This window comes from Neopsephotus bourkii, unplaced genomic scaffold, assembly GCF_033783945.1.
Source record: "Neopsephotus bourkii isolate Nb327-2 ecotype Australia unplaced genomic scaffold, CSIRO-AGI_Nbou_v1 NB_962, whole genome shotgun sequence".
Classification (NCBI taxonomy): Eukaryota; Metazoa; Chordata; class Aves; order Psittaciformes; family Psittacidae; genus Neopsephotus; species Neopsephotus bourkii.
The window spans coordinates 8,871,845-8,894,589 of record NW_026901456.1 but is presented as its reverse complement, the minus strand read 5'-3'; the positions used below and the strand labels follow the sequence as shown (position 1 = coordinate 8,894,589).

The 22,745-nt window shown below is 43.7% G+C and overlaps 1 protein-coding gene across 1 annotated transcript in view; it reads right to left on the bottom strand.

The window, feature by feature from the left end:
• The window catches only part of AGPAT3 (1-acylglycerol-3-phosphate O-acyltransferase 3), a 95,830-nt gene extending 73,378 nt beyond the window's left edge, over positions 1-22,452 (bottom strand). Inside the window, exon 1 of the mRNA XM_061359271.1 lies at positions 22,018-22,452. The gene's annotated coding sequence lies outside the window, so the exon portion shown is untranslated. The remainder of the gene's footprint in view (positions 1-22,017) is intronic.
• Positions 22,453-22,745: the final 293 nt, after the last annotated feature.

Below are 22,745 nucleotides of genomic sequence, written 5' to 3'. Positions count from 1 at the left end.
TTATCTAAACATATTATCAGTACTTCATATGAAATTCTACCATCTGTACTAAAAATTACCCTGCGCAACTTGAACTTTTCTCAAGATAAAGCTCCCAGGTACTCCTACCTGTAAGAGGAAGTCTGACAAATAAGCACTGTTCTTTAAATGGCTTTTTTTCAGTTACAAAGATTTGATTGGCATCATCCTACCGCACTCCAGCTGAGTCATGGATCAGTTAAATTAGACCAGTAATCAAAAGCAAAAGCTAGCTTTAGCTTTGGAGACCTTTATTAAAGGAGCTTTATTAAGCTGCCTCAATGGGGCAGAGAAATATTATGGAACAAAACTGCATTTCATATTTTTGTTCAAGCAAACACTAGTTTACTACTGGACTACTACGGACTCCCTAACTGCAACATTTTCAGTGACAAATAACAGCCTACCTCCAGGACTGTTGTACACTCCATGCAAAGGCAAAGAACCACGTAATGAAAACTTACAGCCTCAAATGTCCATATGCTTCACGGGCTTTTCACACAATACTATCTATTCCACCAAGCAATTTTTAGACTTTGAGGAACAAAAGTGGGTTTTGTATTCCTATGCCAGATTGACTGACCCTCTCCTTTGAAAAGTAAAGAAATGCTGCTTGCGATTCTGCAGCACAGAGATAAAGATCTAACTTCAGCAAGAACCGCAAGTATCCTGACCTTTTAATTTTTCCTAATGTTTCACATGTGTCCGCTCAGCGGCATACGAAAGGTTTACTTATTTGTTCTTTTTCCACATGGCATAAAAGAGCTTCCAGTCCGTGTGAAAGATGATGCTCCCAGTGGGCCTCTTATTCACTGCTCACTGTAACTTCTTTCTTCTTTCTCCTGCTGGCAACTGGAGACTCCTTCACCAGATTTCCATGGTGACAGGTATGACAAAAGACAAGAAGTTATCTTCTGTTGCATCTCTGGACACCTGCTCTGAAAGAGTCTTCTGTTCCTGCGTGCTTTTATTTGAATACATGAATGACCTTTCCAAAGCAAGCAGTGGTTTTCTTCAGAACAGGCTTGGTATGACTGTCAAATTGAAGGCTGGAAAAAATGCACTCACTCTCCTCAATTACCTGTCAGTGTTACCTTTGAGAACTGAGAAATCAACAGCCTTCAAGACTTGTTTCAGTCCCTGCAAGTTACAAAGCTTAAAGCAATTGAGGCCTTACTGTCGTACTACAAATAAAACTATTACATTCTGCCTACCTATACAGATTTTAGTAATACAGAGTCCTGTGTATAAGCCCTGTCGATTTTTCTTCCAGGTGACCAAAAGGGCTAGTTTTCTCACAGAAGCCTTGACAGGCACTTGGAAAAGCAAAGAGGTACTGAGCCACTGAAAACAAAGGGAGAGCACTACGTACACAACTCACTCCTGAGCCTGGTGAGCCTCACGACTTGGGGTCATTGCTTCCTCCAAAGCCAGCCTGAAGAGTAGAACTATCGTAAGAGTCTTCCCAATGTTGGCTCAGTGGCTTTTAAAACAGTCAGTTCCTTTATCCAAAACGTACACAAATTAGGTCCTGGGGGGTCCTCATCACTGCACAGGTTGCCCAGAGAAGCTGCGGCTGTCCCACCCCTGGCAGTGTTCAAAGCCATGTTGGATGGGGCTTGGAGCAGCCTGGTCTAGTGGAAGATGTCCCCGCCTAAGGCAGCAGGTTGGAACTAGATGATCTTTAGGGTCCCCTCCAAACCAAACCATCCTGTGATTCAGTGAAATGATGAAGAGGAAAATCGCACATTATCAGAAGCTGAGACAGTCCTTGAGCAAGGGGAATCAGAGCAGGTGAAGGAAATTCCATGGGAAAGGCAAGAGAAGAAACAAAGAGTGTACAAAAATGATGAAGATGCAGGGTGGAGGTCAGGAAGCAGGATGGAAAAGGAGAGAAAATGTAAAAAAAAACACAACCCAGGGCCTTGCTGTAGCCCATACAAACAGGAGACGGGGTTGTCATGCATCTCACATCACTATGTCTAGTTCTGCCTTCAGTAGTTCAAGGATTATGTTTACAGACTGATAAGTGTGCATGGCAGAGCTTCACAAACAAACTTCAACCACCAGAAAACAAGCCTTCAGCAGGAGATTCAACAAGGAGAAGTTGCTTCAAGTTTCAGGAAAAAATTAAAACAAATGAACAAAAAAACACAAACAAATAACAGAACACCATACACTTGATCACAGTCTAAGTCCCTACATGGAAACAAGTTTTACAGCAGATTATGCCTCAGCTGCTGGAACCAAAGCCTGCTAAACAGAAGCCACCAGCTTCTGAATGAAACAAAAAATTCAGGTCACAAGCCACATATTTCAGCAAAGATCGCCAGCCACTGCAACAACTTACCAAGGGGCAGGATAGTCTTCTGACTGATTGTTTTCTAAATCAAGCCTGGAAGTTTTTCATGGAGGCAAGTTACAGTTTGCATACATATTTATGAGATACACGCTTAATCCTGATATAATTCCTACACCCTCAACCTTTGTCTCATGGCCTAAAAAGCCAAGGGGTAGGTGTATGAAGGGGTTGGGGAATGAAAACAGAGGAGGAAAAGAAGAGAAAGTACAGAAAAAGACATAGAGTGAAACAAATCATACTGATAATGAAGTAGAATGAATAAAAGCACTTAGAAAGACAAAGGATGTACATAACGATTTCATTTCTTTTAATTGAAGATGCATGGCAGGAAGAAAAGAAACAGAACAAGAAAAACCAATTCTGAACAGGAGACTGGGGCTAGAGAGGGGGGAAGGAGAGGCCATAAGGGAAAAGATCTTTTTTTATTTCCTCAGGTCACTGAGTATTTCAAGTGTGAGTCTTTCAAGTGCAAAATTCCCTGCACCACAAAACCCAGGTCCAGCTTGCTATGCAGTACTCTGTTCTCACATTGTGTAGGCAGTACACAGTGCCACATGACAGTAAGCCAGAAAAATGCTACAGCTAAAACATGCCCCCAGTCATGCTCACAGACAGCCTTCTTCTAGGTGACAAATCCTTACACTTAGTGATCCCCTGTCCAAGTGAAATATGGAAGCAGATGCTCTTTAAAGTCACTGTATTCCTGCATGCTGCCTTGATCAATACAGCTGTGTTCATTTACTACTTGTTTCAAGGTCCATGACAAGGTACAGCAGCGAAACTTTACCTGGATACCAGTTCTATGGGGGATCAGATGTGTGCAGGCATTGTGATCTATGCAAAAGGAAAGGAGACACCAAGACAGCAGGTATAGATACACAAAAGCACAGGAAGGAAAGGACTACCTAGCTCGGCTCTTTCTGTTGGCTTTAAACAACTACAGGATTGAATAACAATAACCAGATTAAAAGGGTTTTCCATATAATGGTTCACATCTTTACAGTTAAGAGTAGCTGAGGCGGCAAACTAAAGGACAGCTCAAAACATACTGACTGATTTGTTAGCCATCGAGTTTTTAAAGTAGGCTGGTTTGTCTCACTTACAGCTCTATCAATGAAAGTAATCAGCTTCTCTGAACACAGCAAGAAAGTTTATTTAGGGCAGCACCACAGGCTTCTCTCACCTCTGCTAGGCATGGGATGGTAATTTGCTGTGGGGGGGATGGATCAATTCCCTCATCAGATCCAAGTTCACTCCTGTCTTTGCTCTAAAAACACATTCAACAAAACACACACACACACACAGAGAAACTTCTAAGTGGATAAACACTGCACAAAAGCTTACACTTTCTGCAACTGAGCACTATTGCAAGCAGAAAAAACACACAGCATCATACAAGTACATAAAGAGTCATGGGCAAAACTCAAACTCTGGGAAAATAAGCCTCCTGAAAGTCTTGGGGAAAACAGCGGGGTTGGTACGTCCCCTTTTGCTTCCACCTACATTTATGTTTCATCCACACGGCTTCTTCCACTGGAAATTTAAAAAACAAAACACAAAAAACAAAGACAAAAAAAAAACCCACAGTAAACACACAGACATTCAAAGACAGGTCTGTCCCACCCCGCCAATCAATCCCAATAGTCTTTTTACAACTTGTGTAATACCACTGTGGATCAGCTCAGTGATCCCCACACTGCATTATGTGGTCCCAAGCAGTATTCGCTCTGGAGGTTTCAGAAGGAAGCAGAAAAAAACTTGCTAATGTATAGATACAGCTGAATGACTCCAGAATGACTCAAAGAAAGGAGAGTAATTCTTCCTGAACACTGCAGACAGCTGGTAGTGTCCTCACACCCCCCACAGAAAGGCTTCTAAGTGTTAAACAGCAGTCATAGATTTATTCCTTCTCATGAGTGTGCTTCACCCAGCTTCCAGTCGCTCTGCTCCTGGGAGCTCCATTACTCATGTTAAAGAGTATTCCTTTTTAATCTACCTACTGCTTTTCAGATTCATTTCACAGCATGATTTTTAAAATTTTAAAAGGGAAAAAACCCACAACATTTGACTGTATGAAACTACCACTGAACAAATAATCCAGTTTTGTTTTGTTTTTTTCCTCTGTACAAGTTTTCCTAAACACAAGGAAGGGCAAAGGAAAAAGAAAGAAATTAACAGTCAAATCCTGAGAAACCAGACTTTTTATTTCTAAGTGACAGATCTGGGTCCTGCAGTCAGACTGTCTGCCTTCACCTTCCAAGAAAGTCAATGGCACCTACATGTCAGAAGCCTGTTTTCACACCTCATTGTCAGCCTAAACATAGGGTTATGTTTTCTCTCATTCTCATTTCCTAGATGCCACAAAAGGCTGAAACGCAACAGTAGAGCATTTCCTACCGTACTAAGAAACTAAGTTTAATTAAAAAAAACTGAGATGCCTTTCCACATTATCACATTCATCTATTTTCACATATCATGGGAGGCAAAAACTGTCTCATTATCCTCACAGGGAACAGGAATTCACACATAAAGACAACTTTTCCTAAGTGGATGAGAGATTTTACAAAAAGGATTGCTGTTTGAAGAATATAGAACCCATAAAACAATAAGTAAAGGTCACAATGTTTACTGGCATATGGAAAATAGAATTCAACATTGACAAAATAACCCAAGTATAGCACATTCCATGGTAAATGGATTAAGACCTCACACACACTTCAGAAGACACATCTAAGGGCATTACAGCTTTTCTTTTATGAATTCCCAGCTTCAACATTGCCCCCCCAGCACAATCATCACCTTAAAATATTAAATCCCAGCCCACCTGGGCCTCCAGAGATATGCAGAGCATGTCTGGAGAAGAACGGCAAGTATATACTGACCCTTATGTGCACACCACCACTCACCTCTTTCAAAGGTCCAGCTGCAATCTCATGTTGCTTAAAATATAAATACCATTTGGAAAAGCCACATAATCAGGGTAAAGTGCACAGGCAAAGCAAACATAGAAATGCACTCTGGATCTCTGTGGCCAACCCTGGCACTGAGAAATACTGTCACAGCCTTCGACTAATTTTACCAATGAGCACAAGTCAGTATGAGCAGGTTTCTCTTTTGGAGTGCTTTTTACAGTCAGAAGGAATGGTAATGATTTCTCAGGAGGCATTTTCCCAGCTGCCAGGCTTGGCTTTTCAGTCCAGTGTCCTGCCCCACTGCCCAGCCCCAACCACAGCACTGTAGGCTCTGCTGCCTCCTACCCAAGCTACATCCACCCCTGCAAACATAGCCAGGGATTTCTCACATCATAAAGCAGCATTTGCTTACGATCCTCAAACACAATTTGAACTATTTAGAAAACATGAATTATAGTAGTATTTAGCCATTCCATTATTATAACATGCTGTTGAAAGAGGTTTTGCTTTTCAGTGTACATACTGGTGAACAGAATATATTTTCACCCATATACAAAGCACTGGCTGATTTTTAGACAAACAGATAAAACCAAGCACGCTGTTAACACTTCCTGAAATTAAATGCATTAACTACAACTGCAACCAGCACTTGATGCCTTCCAAAGGAAAGGATGTTTGCTTTCGGCAGTGCAATAACCTGGATCATGACTTGAAATGCTAGTTACTACAAAGATGGGCACGAGCTACTGAGGTGGAGGGAACTCTTAATTACTAGACTTAAAGCTCTGCCTATTGTTTGATTCTTAAAAACAGCCAACTATGCTCGTGTCTCTCTTCTGGACATGGAACCCCCCCCCCCAAAACAAAAAAAAACAAAAACCCACCAAACAAAAAATCCCCACAAAACCAACAGAAAAGGAATATACACTTAACCCTCCCACACCCTTTTCTCCTTTCATTGAATGCTTTTCCTCCTACAACATGAAATACTTACCCCAAATACTAAACAGCTGAATGCATACAGATCCTTTACAGGCACCTGCATACTAGAAGTCGTACTAAAGCCTGACTGCTTACTGACCAAGTAGTTTGCTTCACTTTAGATTTCTGATAGGCATTCAGACACCAAGAACAACATTCAGAGACTCCTTGAATCATACCCAACTTCGCACCATTGATGTGACTGGTTTTCAGAGGCTGGACTTTCCCTTAGTATCCACACTAAACATTCCACAGCACTATTTCTAAGGTGGTTCTGCAACTATGGTCCTTTTCGCAAAGTCCAAAATGCTCTTCATGGATGATGATCAATGATGATGATTGATGATAATAATAAAGCAGCTTCATTCAGCACACATGGGAATCTTGAAATCAAGAGGACTTACACATAAATCTGAGTGTTTTAGTGAGTTACAGAGGGTTAGAAAGCACTGAGACAGAAGTAATTTTTGCTAGGGAATGATTTTGCTCTTCACAGGACAAATAGTTTTCCAAAGCTGGAAACCTCTGGAGGTGTTTTGTCTCTTCAGAACATCAAATTTATTACAAAGTTACCACAGTGTGTTCCAATGCATTCATTAGTTTGGAAGTACTGTGTTAAAGGACAGTGGGAAACCAAGGAATCAAAAAATAAACTCTCACCATACCAATCACTACCCTAACAGTTTTGCCTTCACCATAGTAGAGGCATGCTATTTCATTAAATTGGATATGACAGTGTGGGTCATGAATAGGGAAGAAAGAAAGCAATCAGAAACTACTTTGCTCAGAAACTATTTAATACATAATAAAAGTCTTGATCACCACTACTAACAAAAATATTAAGGTTTACAGCACTTACTCCCCGTAAGTAGCTATCTGTGAAGGCACACTACTCATACACTGATACACCTGCATTTTTGGAGTGTTGAATTCATGGAACATTCCTTAATTACAGATTATCCCAAGATCTTCATTTCAGAGAGATTTTAAAGAGCTTTACACCACTGAAATAACATCTTCATGACAGTCAAATAATCTCAAACTGAATTAACACTGACCTATGGGTGTATTTTTGTATGAGCACTTAAAAGGTTTTGACTTCAAACACAAAGACGAACAGTAAGGCAGGGAGCTGAAAAGACAACTGAGGTTTGAGGAAACGTCTATCTCTTATGAAAGCTTCTAGGTTAACAGGCAAAGAAAAGTTGTTCTTTAAATTCTTACTAAGGCTTAAGAAGAGATGTAGGTTTCTAAGTACAGGTGCCAAATATCATTTTTAAACTCTTCTAAGATCCACATCATCCACATGGGTCTGACAGATGCAACACCAGAACACTAGGAAATCCATACCTTTTGAGAGTGGTGGCTCCAGACCAACAGAAATACCCTAGGGTGCCTAAAGTGACATTAGATTTTCAGATATCCGAGTAGCCCCACTAGTCTACAGCATTTAATTAAGGCAGAGAAGAGTACAGCTGGGTTTAGAACCAGGCTAGTCCCTCCACCCTACCCCCTTCCAGCCAGCTCATATGGTGGATGGCCACATGATTTCAATGTGAAGAAAAGAAAGCGGCTTTCTCAGAGTAAATATCTGTAATACTTTGCATGGTATTGGTCCAACAAATAACTGAAGAAACTTTTGGGACTAGAGACTGTGAGAGAAGGAGGCATACTAAAAACTGATCTGCACAGAAGGCAGATAGAAGATAGCAGCACGGAAGGACTAGGCTTTCACAATGCATCAAGGATTTTACATCGCTGCGTCCCACTATCTGTCTGTGATGGCAATTTCTCTATTTATAAAATAAAATTAAAAAAAATAAATAAAAAAAAAAAAGAGCAAAGGCAGGCCCCAGTATGGAAGAGCACACATTACAAACTCAAAACCCAAGGTTTTAGGTATCAAATACATTAACTACCTGATACACACACTTTTGGAAAGTGTTTCCTACCTGCACAGAGCTGGTATCATTTTCTCCACGACCACTGCCATTACTGATGGGAATCACCTTGACACCATGGACAAAGGTAAAGTAAGCATGCATTAAGACTCCAAGTACTCCACCTTACTGTATTTGAATGTTTATTTATTAAGTCTACTCTGCCAACGGGCAGTACTTCAAATTTCAAATTCTTATTAGGAATGAAATAGGTCAACCCAAAATATAGCCACAGCTGATCTACAGAAAAAAACACTAAGCCAAAAGGAAATAGTTTTGTTCTCCTTTGGCCTTTATTATTTTTACCAAAGTATTTGTGTTAGACAGTCAAAAGTACATTTAATACAAAACAGAATTTAGTATTCAGGAATCTGAAATAAAACCGTGTCAGGAAAGCCAATCATTGCCAATAGAAAAGACCACTAGTATAAAGTAGTTTAAATACTTCGATTCTTCCAACTTCTACTGAGTGATACCCAGCAACCAAAACACATCCATACAAAATAAATCGGCCTTGGCTAGAGTTTGACTTTTGACCTGATTACATTCTTCTTCCCTAAACAACCTCTCATCAGCTAGAAAGGCTGCATCGAGAACTGCCCAATATAACCAGGGTCTTTAGCAAGCTTACACAGCTGCCTCCACATGCAGAAACTATCACTTCCATCTCAAGAACTGCAAAGCTGTCTGTGCTAACATCTGAACAAGTCTTAAGATAGGATCCCTACATAATTTAGGACTGCATCCAGCCCTGAAGCTGGAAACTAGGACTCCTGAGAAAAAGAAGACATGTTGCCCTCCTAAAAATTGGGCAGCAGCTCTTAAATGCCTGAGAGACCCCTCCAGAGAGCAGTCCTAGCCTCTCACCCTCTGACAAAGCAGCAGAGTGCCTTGGTGGGGTATGGAGGGAAGTAAGCAGCAGAAACAACCCCACAAGACCATGGTGGAAGAAATAAAGAAATTTGACAAACTGCATGTTCAAGATGTGAAAGACAGATCCCAGGAAGCAGTAAGCAAGGCCAGCAGAGATGTGCTGTAGTAATTCGGAGCAAGAAGACAACAGGGAATCTGAAAATCTGTGGGTTGAAGAGATGAACCTGCACACTCCTGCACTCCTCTATTTGAGCCCAAACCCTTTCAAAAACCTGCTGGCTTAGTTTATAGCTGAAATAATGTCAGCATCTACCCAATCACATTCAGGTCTGTTGGCTATCTACACAATGCACTCAGGAGTAAAGACCCACAGGCCCCACCCGAGGCAGATGTGCTTACATAAACATAAATTCAAGGAAACCTAGGAACAGTTTTTAAACTTTTTATGCCCTTTTTACGCCCTTCATGCCTCTCCTCTTTCCCCTCCCTTCCCCAGTACATCTAGTATAGAAAAAAGTTAGATGTACAATAAAGAAAACCTGATCTAATTACACTGGAAGTACAAAAATGGAATACAAGAAGACTTAAGTGTTGCTAGTACAATTACTTCATCTCTCATCCAACGCAGCATTAAATTTACCTGCTTGTTACTGTAATTTGGCAACTGAATCAAATGCTTAAAAAGAGCCCTGACAAACCACACAATGAGTGGGATTAAATGAGGAAGAGGAGGAGGATGTGAGAAAGAAAACTGCACCAAGAGACCAAGATTAAGTTGGAGACACACAAATTCACCTGCGTGAGAAGACCCACCACCCTCTTCTAGAGAGTATCTGCAAGCTGAAGTTTCATGCAAAAAACACGGTGGAGAAAAAAAATTCCTGCTTTGTAACCAAGTTGCATGTGCTTGGCACCACTAGAACTTGTTAAGAAAAAGCTGCTGTCAGACACCCTTGCGGAGAGAATCTGTATCAGTGCAGTGTGTTTTTAATTTGTATAACAATTATTCTCTGGTTTAGAAGCACGTAGCTAATGAGGAATCACTGGCTACCCAGAGCAAACGCGTATTGAAAGCACAGGTACTGGCTTTCTGCTGTTTATACCCTCTTGTATATGTAATTTCACCAAATCTGTGAACTCCAGACACCGCATTAACTACAAAAGATGGAGTCTTCCAAGATACAAGGGCCATTTACCAAACAATAGCATGCAAAATAATTTCAACACACAGAATCCTACTTTAACACTGTTCTGGAATTAAGGAAGAAACACAGTAGGGCTCCCCTTTCATAAGAGCATATGGCATTTTAAAAAGCAGAGCATTACAAATTCCACCAACAGCTACTGAGTCATTCAATAGAGGCTCAAGTTATCTTAGCTCTGTCTCTCCTACCTAGGCACATGCTCCACAGCGAGAGGAAGACCAGAGTTCCCTGTGGTCATAAGGAAACAAGTTGTGTCTCATTTATATTAAATATATTCACACTTTTGATGAGTTTTTCAGACAAAGATGATGACAGCTCAGCACTGCCAAGTTTACTCACTGTCCATTGATGGGGGGAGAACTCAAAGAACAAGAAGATCCTAGATTGCCTGTGCTTTACCAACATGCAAAACCCATATGTCCTGCCAAACCATTTTAGGCATACTGTGCACAAAAGAAAACATTTCAGGAAGCTGAATGGTATTTCTTTTCTGTTCATACAGAGTGACAGACCATCACAGCACATAAATTTTCTGGTACTTCGCCTCTAATACTTGCTAGCGACGCATTCGCCAGTACAGGGAGCCAGGAACTTGACTCAGATTTTAATTCATTCCTTATCATTCTGCAAAACTACTTCAGCACCCACCAGCCTCGTGCAATGGCTGCAATACCAAAAAGGCAAGCAGTCCTCTGTTGGAGAAAGAACCAGCACTTGCATTTAAATTCTGTGGGCACACTTCAACTAGCCTCTGAATGGGGTTTAGCCAGCCTTTCAGCTTTTGTTTAGTGCCCTCCACACATTGCTGGTAGTCACTGCTTCTGGCCAGGGCAACTCTAAAGTACTTTGGCTGGTCATCAGGAATTAGTTCTCTGCCACAGAAATTCACCAAGAGCCAAATGGATGAAAAAGTAGCAAACCAAAGGAAATAGGCACCATGCTCTTTCCGGTAGCTGGGTTCAGGCTTCAGTTTTGGGGCTGATCTCTAAGGGAAACACCTTCAAGGCTTTGCTCCACCTTCTGCATGGAACACACATGGAAATGAATTCACCACAAGCAAATTATTTCACACACTTAAGAGGAAGATATGAAGCAGCCACTAATTAAAAGGACCCTTTGTCAGAAAAGCAAAAATACCAATATATCCTTGCTGGGGCCAGTCTGACACACAGATTGAGCAGCATTGCCCTGTGCTGGAATTCACAGCACACAAGGCTTCCAGAGTGGAGCAGGCATGGAGCATGAGTCTCTACCAAAATAAAATGGCAGTGTGTGCAGCTGAACAGGGTTTCAAGAGGACACCTAACCCAGCTGTCTCCAACGTTTGACAGCCAAGCTTCTCCAAAACCTTGAACTTATTTTCATCTTGGCCACTTGCCCCCACAACCACCTCCCACACGTTTTTTACACAGCAACAGAAGGAATGAGCAGGACATCCAGAACTTCTGTTCTCTGGATCCTCCCTGCCCCTTGTCCACATCTCGTAAGGGTGCATTTCCCACCAGGAACCCAGCACTCTGGTTCCCAGAGCACCAAAACCCAACCCTTCCCATATGCATCTGGCAGGATCTTTTCCTTTTGAATTCTTTCCAGCAACTGAAATTTCACAACTCCCATTTGGCAACAGAAAGCTTTTTCCAAAGCTTTCCAGCTCTTCCTTCTGCATCTTAAATCCATAACTTCTTGTCTCTATGGCTGCCACAGAGAGCAGCTGATTCCCTTCTCCTGCAGCAAGCTTTCAGGTATCCTCTATTTAAACCAACTTTCATTCTGTAAACCTTCCTTTTGGTAATGTTTTCTAGACATATATGTGAATTTTTTCTCTCAAGTTTTCTTACAGCTTTGTCCACAGAAAAAGGTGTTTCTGAAAAGGTGATGCCTTCAGTAGCATGCCATAGCCCAGCCCAGTAGAACCATTCTGCACGAGTGTGTATGCACCCCAGCCTAGTATGCATGCATCTCCACCTAGTGAGCTTGCTTTTTACTTTAGGGGTCAGAGAGGGGAAAGGTTTGGGGTTGGGGTTTTGCGGGAGTTTGGTTGGTTGGTTGGTTCGGGGTTTTTTTTTTTGCAACCACTTAAGACTGACTCACACTGAAGTCTGGAAACTGCTGAGTGGAAGCATTATACTTTTGGTTATTATCAAAACAGGTATTTGGCAGGAATACAGGCAAAACCAGGGCTAACTTTTCCTTTAGATGTTTTGCCAAACTAGCTGTGCTAATGAGTAGTATTAAAGAAGACACTCCATCATAAATCCAGAGGTACAAATTAATGTAGGCAATGATATCACCAAATACTGAGGCTGATCTGTAAGATCTGGTTAACCTTATTCAAAGAGAGGGATTAAGAGTACCGACAAGCAGACTCCTCCCAGACTAAATCACAGTCCCACTAGAAAAGATGCTGCCAACATTTATCAGTGTTGGTATTCCTATTGCATTGGGGAGGAGGAAGGAGCCAACTAGACAGGAGATAAGCATCCAGTTTTATCTGCCCTGTGACAAAATACTCTCAGTGAGGAGTACTCCACTATTCCACTAATTCCCACGCTGCTCAGGAAGAAACCTGAACACACAGAGAAAAGGAAATAAAAGGATGTTATGTTCTTTTGCTGTAGAGAAAGGTACAACAAAATACATTACCTGAATGAGGTAAGGCTCATAGTGGGTTCCATGCAGCAGGTGAGTGATGATAACACTGACTATCTGTTTTTTACTGTGAAATATAACCAAGATGACACTGTCAATGGCAGTTCTTCAGGTAAACAGCAAAAACCTTTTTTTGCCAGTAAAGCTAATGATACTTTTGGGTCCTGGAAAGCTACAAAACCTCCTTTCCAAGCTATTACATAAAATTCCCTTTAATAACACCACTACTTTGGTCAGCTCTCTTTCTCTAGTATGATATTGCTACTGAAAAGCCAATATACTACTCCAGCAGTGTATCGGAGTATACCATAAAAAATCTATAGTACACAAATTGAAATGAAAGTTTTCAGCCAGGAAAGGTTTTCCTTATTGGTAAGTCGCTAGCAAAAGCTTATAAATTAAGAAATAGAAAAGTATCATCAAGTGGGCTTTGCTATAGGCACAGATGCACACAGGAGAGCTTGTTAGCAGTATACATCTAACAGCATAAGCATACATACGTGTTTAATGGACATATATTCATTCTAAGAATATATGCTGCAAAGCCCTTTCCCATAAGTTAACTCCCAGCCACAGCTACAGCTGCAACAGGCAAGCTGAAGCAATGCCATTTGTAAACAGTTTTCATTTCAAGTGCAACACTGAATGCCTTTTCAGGGCTGAGCAGGATCCAGGCTGCAAGCAAGCACATCTGTACCAGGTCAGAACCAAGGTCTACCCCCATCTCACTACATGTCCCTGGCAGCAGCAAGGAGACAATGGCCAGGGAAGAACAGAGAACTAGGCCAAGCGTACTGTGCCTAACCTCCCAGCGTCTACTAATTTGCAGCCAAGGCACTTCTCAAGGTACAAGGAGCACAGCTATCTTTAGAGTTCGGCTTAAGACACATTGCCATAATGTTAGAAAATGAATGCGAATTCAGTCCTTTCAGAGCAGACAGAGGAAGGGAGCTTGTTGAGTGTTTTCTGGCAAGTATTTGGACAGGAAAGCCTGAAAGCAATACAGCAGCATTTGGCAGTGATAGGTCTCATACCATCACAGAAAGATGTCGGGAAAAAAACACTACTGGAGAGTTAAGCTAGCCAGGTTAGTTTCCACCATCAAAACCAGTACACCTTGAAAGGACAAAAAAAGCAAACTGCACTACTCAAAGTACATCATATTTCAGATTAGTCCATCTCAATTCTTAAGAGAGGGCATGTAACTATCCTTTCCACAGTGCTAGATCTGTATTCAAGTAGTTGCCTTCTCCACAGATAACAGTGACACCACACACAAACTCAACATGAAAAACATTTACAAGTTTCAGAAGAGTTAGAAAGGCATGGCAATGTCCCACTGCCACAGGTTGGCCAGTAAAGCAAAAGACAAGATAAAAACTTCAAAACACAAAATACAAAGAACCAACTGAATCCTATGATCCAAGTGATGGGAATATTTCACTGAAAATGGGGGGTGCCAGTAATCAGTAAGGATCTGGAATTTGGGCCAAATTCCCACAGCTGCTTGTCATTTTAACTAAAGGTACATTACAGGAGAAGTTAATTTAGAAAAAAAATAAAGCCTTGAAATACAGACGGCAGACTCATCGTGCCTGGGAAGAGAAGGGCTCCAACCCTCTGAGCAACCCCAGGAAGCTGTTTGAAGGTGTCTCTCCCTGCTGTGACCACCAGAAGCCCACTGCTCAGCGGGCCTGGATGGTTCGGGTCGTGGCATCTTCTCTGACCTCAAGAAATTAAAACCTTCCTTTCCCTTTGGCTTCAGCCCTCTCACAACTCAAACTTAAAGCAGAGGCTGGCTATATCGTTAATAATGCAAAGGCAACAGGCACCAACGGGAGGCAAGAGAAGTTCAGCTCAGACACACTGGTAGGGATCCCAAGACTGCAGCAAGGCATTTGGATCAAGGATGCCCACATAAAAGTACACAGCATGCAACATAATATTGGATCAATCAATCACAACTGCATCTGGGAGATGACTGCTCGCATTAGGCATTAAATTTGCATATATCAACCATATAGCTGCACATCTCTGCTCAGTTGGGAGGAGGAACAATGCTCATACTGAAACCTGATGGAAGGCTACCAGTCAGGCTAATGGGCTTAAAAACCCACCTTTATCAAATAAGCTGATTATAGCTGTGTTATTTAATGCCGTTCTCAAAATTTGGGTCCATAAGCAGTCTAGCCTTTACTTCAGCAGTCTAGCAGGAGAAGACTGAAAACCGGTAAAACTAAAGCATTATATGAATTATGTTAAAAGGAAAGGTTGATTTTGAACCAGTACATAATGCACCCATTTCCACCATCACATTCTCCTGAAAAGACCAAATCTGCATTTGAAGTACCGACAACTTCAAATCTTTAGGGGAAAAAAAAAGCTTTCTTTGTACAGAGTCAAGCTTAGGCAAGTCTTGCAACAGTAATTACAGACACTGGCTCCCCAAGCCATCTGCTGTGGCATTTATAACTCCTGGAAGGGCAGCCAGCAGAGCTGGTGAAGGAGAAGAGCCACACATACCTCAGAAACCCAAGCCAGGCTTCTCAGAAAAGCTGTGATGCTGGTCTGACCCTAACAGGAACTTACATCCTGGTTATCCAGACCTCCTTCAGCTTGCAGATAGTGCTGATGTTCACATACTGAAGGAAACAGCTGGGTCTGCAGATTTGTCAGATCAAAGGGAGTTAGGAGCCCAATCTCAAGGCAACTTGTAACTCTGAGCAAGACCAGTGGGGAAAGAGCTCAGCTGGAAGAGCTTGACCAGGACCTCATCCCAAAAATGAAAAAACTTGTGCTCTGAAGTCAGTGTAAACAACCCAACTTTCACATATGGACAGACTTTAAAGATACCAGCACAGCCAATAGGTCTTGGTATCTCTTCTCCAAGAATAATGGGCAGAATAATGCAGAACAAGCTAAGTTCATCCTTTATGAGGATGAATAGGGTCCAGCCTAATGTACTCACCTACATAGTGATAACCACTGCATCTGCCAAATGCTTTCATCAGCAAACCACAGCTAGCAGAAGAGGTGGAAAGACACGCTAACCCACTTACACAGCCACAAGTCTTAGCGGCAGGCCATGCTGCAGGTACTTTGAAAATCCAGCTTTCACAGTACAGCTGGAAACAATGCCGATTAATTGTTTTGCCATGGGTAAAACATTACAATACCCACTTCATAGGGTTGTTGCAAGTATGATTTAACATCTCTGAAGAGCTTTGAAGAATAAACAGTGGCTGTTATTCTGAGTACCACAGAATTTGGAAAGATCTCACATGAATTCTGCACAACCGTGCATGTGTGACAGCTTCAGCACCAATAGATTATTTTCTCTCATAAAAAAAAGCCTCCCAATAGCTCATTTGCTCTGGGCAACACTTTATTCAGAAATGTATTTTATTTCGCTTGTTAATATATCCTAAATTGCCATCAACTTTGACTATTTAATTAATAGATTCAGGTGTTGTTTCTAGTCTCTCTTAATTATGGGAAACATTGCCTTTCTGACAAAAACCTCAGTTTAAGCTGTCAGGGTTCCCAACCAGCACACTGTAATTACCTAAGTAATGCTAACACACAAGAACAGCAACAGGGGGGAAAAAAAGCAACTAAAATTTTCACTGAAATCCCGTTTCCCTTACAGCAAATGAGAAAGTCTGCCTGCATGGGGAAGAGGTGCTACACACAGAAAGAGGCCAATGTCACACTGTTTATGCCTGCCTATTGAAGAGCTCTTAACACTGATGCAGAAACATTGTGAAGATTTTAGTTAGGTTTGCTTTTACTTTTTCCCCATGAACATACAAATACACAGGAGCTGCTGGATTCTAGGAGTTCTGCTATACACTCAAGTCTACCTCTTCTGAAAGGAAAACTTCTACCGCTTCGCTCCAAATGTATAAGGAATCTACATGCCTTTTCATTCTCATAAAACATAAATAGCTCAACATCTACTCCAAGGATAAGCATTTTCTTTTTTTCTGAGCAGTCTCAAACTACAGCAGTAGTCACAATTAGGCAACAAGGACGCGCCCTGAGTGAAGATGGATCTGGCTGAGAGAACTAACATTTCCCCTATACAAAGCTTCAGGCTCTTTAAACTCTTTGGGACACAAACCTCATTTTTGTTTGGAAAGCAAACACCACACTACTGATACTACTGCAAGATAAACAACAGCACTAGGACTAGTCAGTACACCAGCTTTTATTCCCCATCCAAGACATGACAGGAAGTTTCTTTATTTCACTCTAGGTCTCCACCAAGAAGCTAGCACCACTGGGTGCACAAAAAATGCAGCATAGCAGTACAACGCCTCACAAAGAGTAGGTCCCAAGTTCCCCAGATCCCAGGGGAATCAGCAGCCCAAAATTCTCTCTCCCTACAAAATACATGAAGGATGTTGCATGCCTGAGAATAAGCAAAGGGAGTGGGGAGGAGGCGGGGGGGGAACGACAAAAAAGCAACATGAGCACCTAGGCTATTTGGCCAACAGCACACAGCAAGAAGATGTACCGTAGATCCCAGCTTTTCCTCAGTTTATGTCTCACAGAGATCAACAACTTTAGGGGAAAGTTCAACATGCCAAGACAGTATCGACCCCCTCATAAAACACCAGCATGAAGCAGAAAGGCAAGACTGATTGAATCCCTTGAACATTAGTCTGACAGGCAGCATCCTCTCACAGTCTGATCTGTGCATAGTTTCTATACAGCTTACCTTGCCTATTCCCTGGCAGGTATCATAACCTCCACCCAGGACTTCCTTGGTAAAGCAAGAGGGTACCCTGGCACAGCCAGTCACCACACTCTCCTCCTAAAACTCTCTGGTTTTGCATGGGTTTACAGACAAAAGAAAAGCTGCTGTGGTACTTGGCTCCTTTTCACAACACTGAATACCTGTTTGGCAGAGGACAAGAATCCAAGCCTCCTGCTTCCCAAGACGGATGTCCCATCTACTAAACTGCACAGTTGTGCTGTCTGTTCCATGGAAGGTTAGACAGGCACAGCAGAAGGAGGTGTTGTTGTGAAGAACCAGATCCAAAAGTAACACTCCTAGACTGGTCTCTATAAAAGAGACAAGCATTTATTTCATTTTTGCTATGACATGTGTGTAATAGCTCTAAATGCCCAGCTTCTCATCACCATCATGTCTTGCACCCTTCTAAATGTGTCAAAGCTCAGAGGCACAAGGAAACTTTACACATAAACAGTAAGCATCCACTGATTTTAGCAGCATCAATAAAAAAATAAAGAGAAAAAAAGCAAGCAAGGGTTTGCTTCCTTTTTAACCATTTGAAATTTGGACTCCTGCAATAAAACAAAACAGGAAGCAGAGATTAGTAGATCGGTGCTCCAGCAAATTAAACACTTCCTAGAATATACTGGTTATAACTGTATACCTGTGTCCTAGTGATAACTGGTCCCTAATTTAGGTGGTAACTCACTCCTGGAATCCTGACATGATCATGCATCAGATGGCAAACTGATTTTCACGTAACACATTTAACACACTTAAGAGTATTTTCACCAAGCACACAGCAGAGGCCTTGGGATTAGTGCTGCTTTTTTTATTTTTATTTTATGTTGGTTAGTATCACAGGTAAACAAAAACTTTCGATAATACCTTCTAATGCCTCTCTATTCCCTTCCTTTCAGCCTTGTTTACAGAGACGGTGTCAATTCCTTCTTAAGAGCTACCCACAAGCAAAAGTTCCCTGGTATTAGCCTGAAACACAAGCATAGACAATCTTTATTACTAGTGGCTCATCACCAGAAGGTAATGGAACAGTCTGAGACACAGGTACTTTCTGGCTTCACTTTGCTTTTTACCATTTCTTCTGTTCTTTATCTTGCAATACGCAAGACAGCAATTACCTAGTCACCTGTTCTTTGTTTGGCCGCTTACTATGAACAGAGTAACACGCATGCACCAACATTCAGTATTAAAACTAAAAATAAAGAGCACTGAAAGAACGGAACATTTTTAGCCTTTACAGATGACAGCTACATTTCTTTGTCAGTACCTTGGCCACTCCTATCAATAATTATGTTCTCATAAGGTAGAGGAGCAAGACTGATGCTGGGCAGCATCAAAAGAAGTGTGACCAGCAGGCCAAAGGATGTGATTCTGCCCCTCTACTCTGCTTTTGTAAGACCACACCCACAGTACTGCATTCAGCTCTTGGACTCCCAACACAAGAGGGACATGGATCTGTTGGAGCAAGTCCAGAGAATGCCACAAAGATGCTCACAGGGCTGGAGCACCTCTGCTATGGAGACAGGCTGACAGAGCTGGGGTTGTTCAGCCTGGAGAAGAGAAGGCTGCAGGGAGATCTTACAGCAGCTTCCAGTACCTAAAAGGGGCATACAAGACATCCAGAGGACTTTTTACAAGGGCATGTAGGGACAGAACAAGAGGGAATGGCTTCAAGCTGACAGGAGGGCAGATTTAGGTTAGATATAATGAAGAAATTCCTTACTGTGAGGGTTAAGAGGCATTGGCACAGGTTGCCCAGAGAAGCTGTTGCTGCCCCATCCCTGGAAGTCTTCAAGGCCAAATTGGATGGCGCTTTGAGCAACTTGGTCTAGTGGAAGGTGCCCCTGCCCATGGCAGGGGGGTGAAACTAGACGATTTTTAAGGTCCCTTCCAATCCAAACCATTTTGTGATTCTATGACTGCAAACATTATTGTGGGTTTTTTTATTTGCAGAAAGGCTAGAAGCAGCCTACCACAATTTATGGCTATTATAAATTTCATATAGGTGAACTTACTACATTAAGCAGCAACACTTTATTCACACCAGCCACCCAGAAAATGTAAGTCCCAAATCCAATTATTCGGTAATAGTTTTCTAAGTAAACAAAACACCATTTAGGATTTGAAAACAATGCATCTTTCTGAAAACAGAGGCAGAAAAAAACAAAAACCCCAGCCCAAGAAGCTAGCACAGGGCTATGCAATAGTTTCATTTTGTAAGAAGATTAACACAGAGCAGAAACCTTCGGCTCTGGCTGGAAAAAAAACATACACTTGCTGCTGGGACAGAGTTCCCTGTAAGTGGAATTTGTCCTGTTTGTTAATACATCTCTACAGTGATAAAAGAAATCACACAGGGAAGAAGAAACAGAATCCTTACTTCTGTCCAGCATTACCTCCACTCAAGCCCATTCTGATTTCAGTCCTTGTCAGGCACAACGCGCGCACCCTCGCCTGAGCTATCTGCCATGTGTTGTTGAACTGCAGCACAAAGTTTTGATAAGCAGTCCTGCCATTTTAATCATGCTCAACAGGGACAAGCTGCTCAGGTGTTTCTCCTGTGCTTGTTGAATTCAAGCTATATTTGGAGACCAACTGTTCTCTACCCTGCTTTCTCCAATTAAGTGTGTGCGAAAGGGTGGAGAGGTGAAGGTGGGAATTAAGAGAGAAAGAGATAATGAGACTTTGTTGGAGTACATAAGGCTGTCCTTAAAAAGGATGAAGAAAAGATTCTGAAATGTAATGCACATAATTTTAATTGCGAAGATTCAGTAACAACAGATGTGAAGGGGAACAAGACCAGAGCACACAGAAGGGAACCAAAAGCCAAGGCTGTTCTGAAAGCTAAAGCAAAAGACGAGAACATTTACTTTTAGACTCCAAGGGCCAGAATAAGGAACTCTAACAGTCCAACACTCACCACAGCAAAGTAAGTCCACTGCAGATTACGACAAAAAAAAAACCTCCGTGGTCTTGATAGAAAAATGAATGGGACCAGTCTGGGTTTGCATGGGGAAAAACTAAATGAATGTCCCTATCTGTGATTATGTTGAACTTCACCCAAAGGAGCAGCAGTTCAAGCAAAGAGCCTTGAGTGAACACTGTCACCACAAAAGAAACACTGCCAAGACAAGTGGAGAGTTCACCACTTCATTCCCAAACATGCCTGTACGTGTCAGCAATTCACTAATGGCAAACATGCATTACTGGACTCCAGCCTAACTCCCCTGGAGCAGGAAAGTGGGGGAAAGGCCATGATGTTTATTTTGGACTTGAAATTAATGAGTTTGATGACATGATGAACTAATGAGATTATTATTGCTTTGAAAAAGGAGCTGCAAAATTACTGCACACTCTGCCGCTTTCCTGTTTCTCACCCGCTCTCTCCTGATTGAGGAGGGCAGATGAAGATTCAAAGAGCAAAACACAAAGAGCAAAAAGCACGTACATATGTGGCATTAAAAAAGTAACAGTCTCAACACAAAACTCCCCATAGTATACAGTCTGTTTAATATAAGGGGATAATCAATGTGTTCATCGATATAGATGCCTACACGTTAGGTTAGCAGCTTATTAAACCCATCAGCATCATCTGAACAGAATCCACTCACAACAGCATCCTACTTCGTTGCTGCTCTCAGATCAATACGGATTGCACTTCTCCATTTTGCGCTCAGAAGCCGCGCACCCGGGTACACCCTTCGGAAACGGGCTTTCCGTCTATTTTTTGTTTGTTTGTTTCTTTTTTGTTTCAAACCACTCTCTCACTTTCCTCCTATCCTCCCTCCCACCCTCCCCTCACGCTCGGCGCAGAGGCCAGCTGCCATCCTCCCAGCGCCAAGCCGCCAGCCAGCGCCTCCGTCCCTCCGCACCCCGAGGAGGATGTCCATCTCCCCCCGGCCGTGCAGGCTGCATTCCAGCCGGGGCCCGGCCGCGCCGGCGGGACCATTGTGCCCATCCCAGCACCGCCACCACACACCCCCCACACCCCCCGGTACCCGCCTTCGCCGGGCCCACCCGGCGCACAAAGGGCTGTAGTGCCGGCGGCACCGGCACCGCGGCCAACGGACCGGACTGAGCCGAGCCGAGCCGGGCCCGGCGCGGCTGCTCCAGTGCAGCCGCAGCAGGGGGCGGTGCTCTGGGGCCTTCTGAGGGGGATGCCCGGCGGAGCTGCCACCGCCGTCAGCAAAGGGAAGCGCCGAGGCGGGGGGCGCTGCCCCGGCCACGGAGGGGTCGGCATAACACGGGCAGGGTCCGCCGCCCCCCTTCCGCCCGCAGCCCGGCACCCGCGCCTCCCCGGCGGAGCGGCACCAACCTGCAGTCCTCGCCGCCGCCTCCTCGGGAACAGCCGGAGCTGCCTCTGCCCGCCTCAGCCTCCAGCCCCGGGGCGGGCGGCCTTCCCCGCCTCCGCCTGCTGCTGCCCACGCTGCCCCCCCGGCGGCGGCGGGCTGGCTCGGCGCCGCTGCCCTCGGGAGGCGGGGAAGGGGCGAGCAGGGCGGGCGGCTGCGGGAGCCTCGCTCATTGAGTGCGGCAGCCCCAGCTGTCGCCGCCGCTGCTCCCCGCAGCCGCTACTTCCTGTGCAGCGATGGTTCAGTTCCTCCCGGGCCGCTGGGGGCAGGAGCTGTGGGGCGGAGGAGAAGAAGAGGCAGGAGGTCGGGTCAGATACCGCTGGCAGCACCGACAGCTCCTGCAGTTCCTCCCGAACAGGCCAGACCTACTCCACCCCCGGTCAGCGCGGCAGGACCCCAGCTGACGGCTCCGGCAGCACCGCGGAGGGACGCGATGCAGCAGAGCCGCCCCTAGCACCCCCCACTTCTGGGCGGCCGCCAGGAGGCGCCGCCGTTCCCGGTCGAGGAGCCCCTCATCGAGGCCCCTCTCCTCCGGCCACCGTTGGCGGCGGACGGGTGTGAGGCTCGGAGCTGGTGTTCCCTTCTGGAGGGTGCGCGGCAAGCGCAAGGCCCGGGGAGGGGAGTGCCGAAACACTGCGCCCCGTCGGTGAAAGCCCACTCTCCATCTCAGGAGCGGCGCCTGACCCCGGTCCCT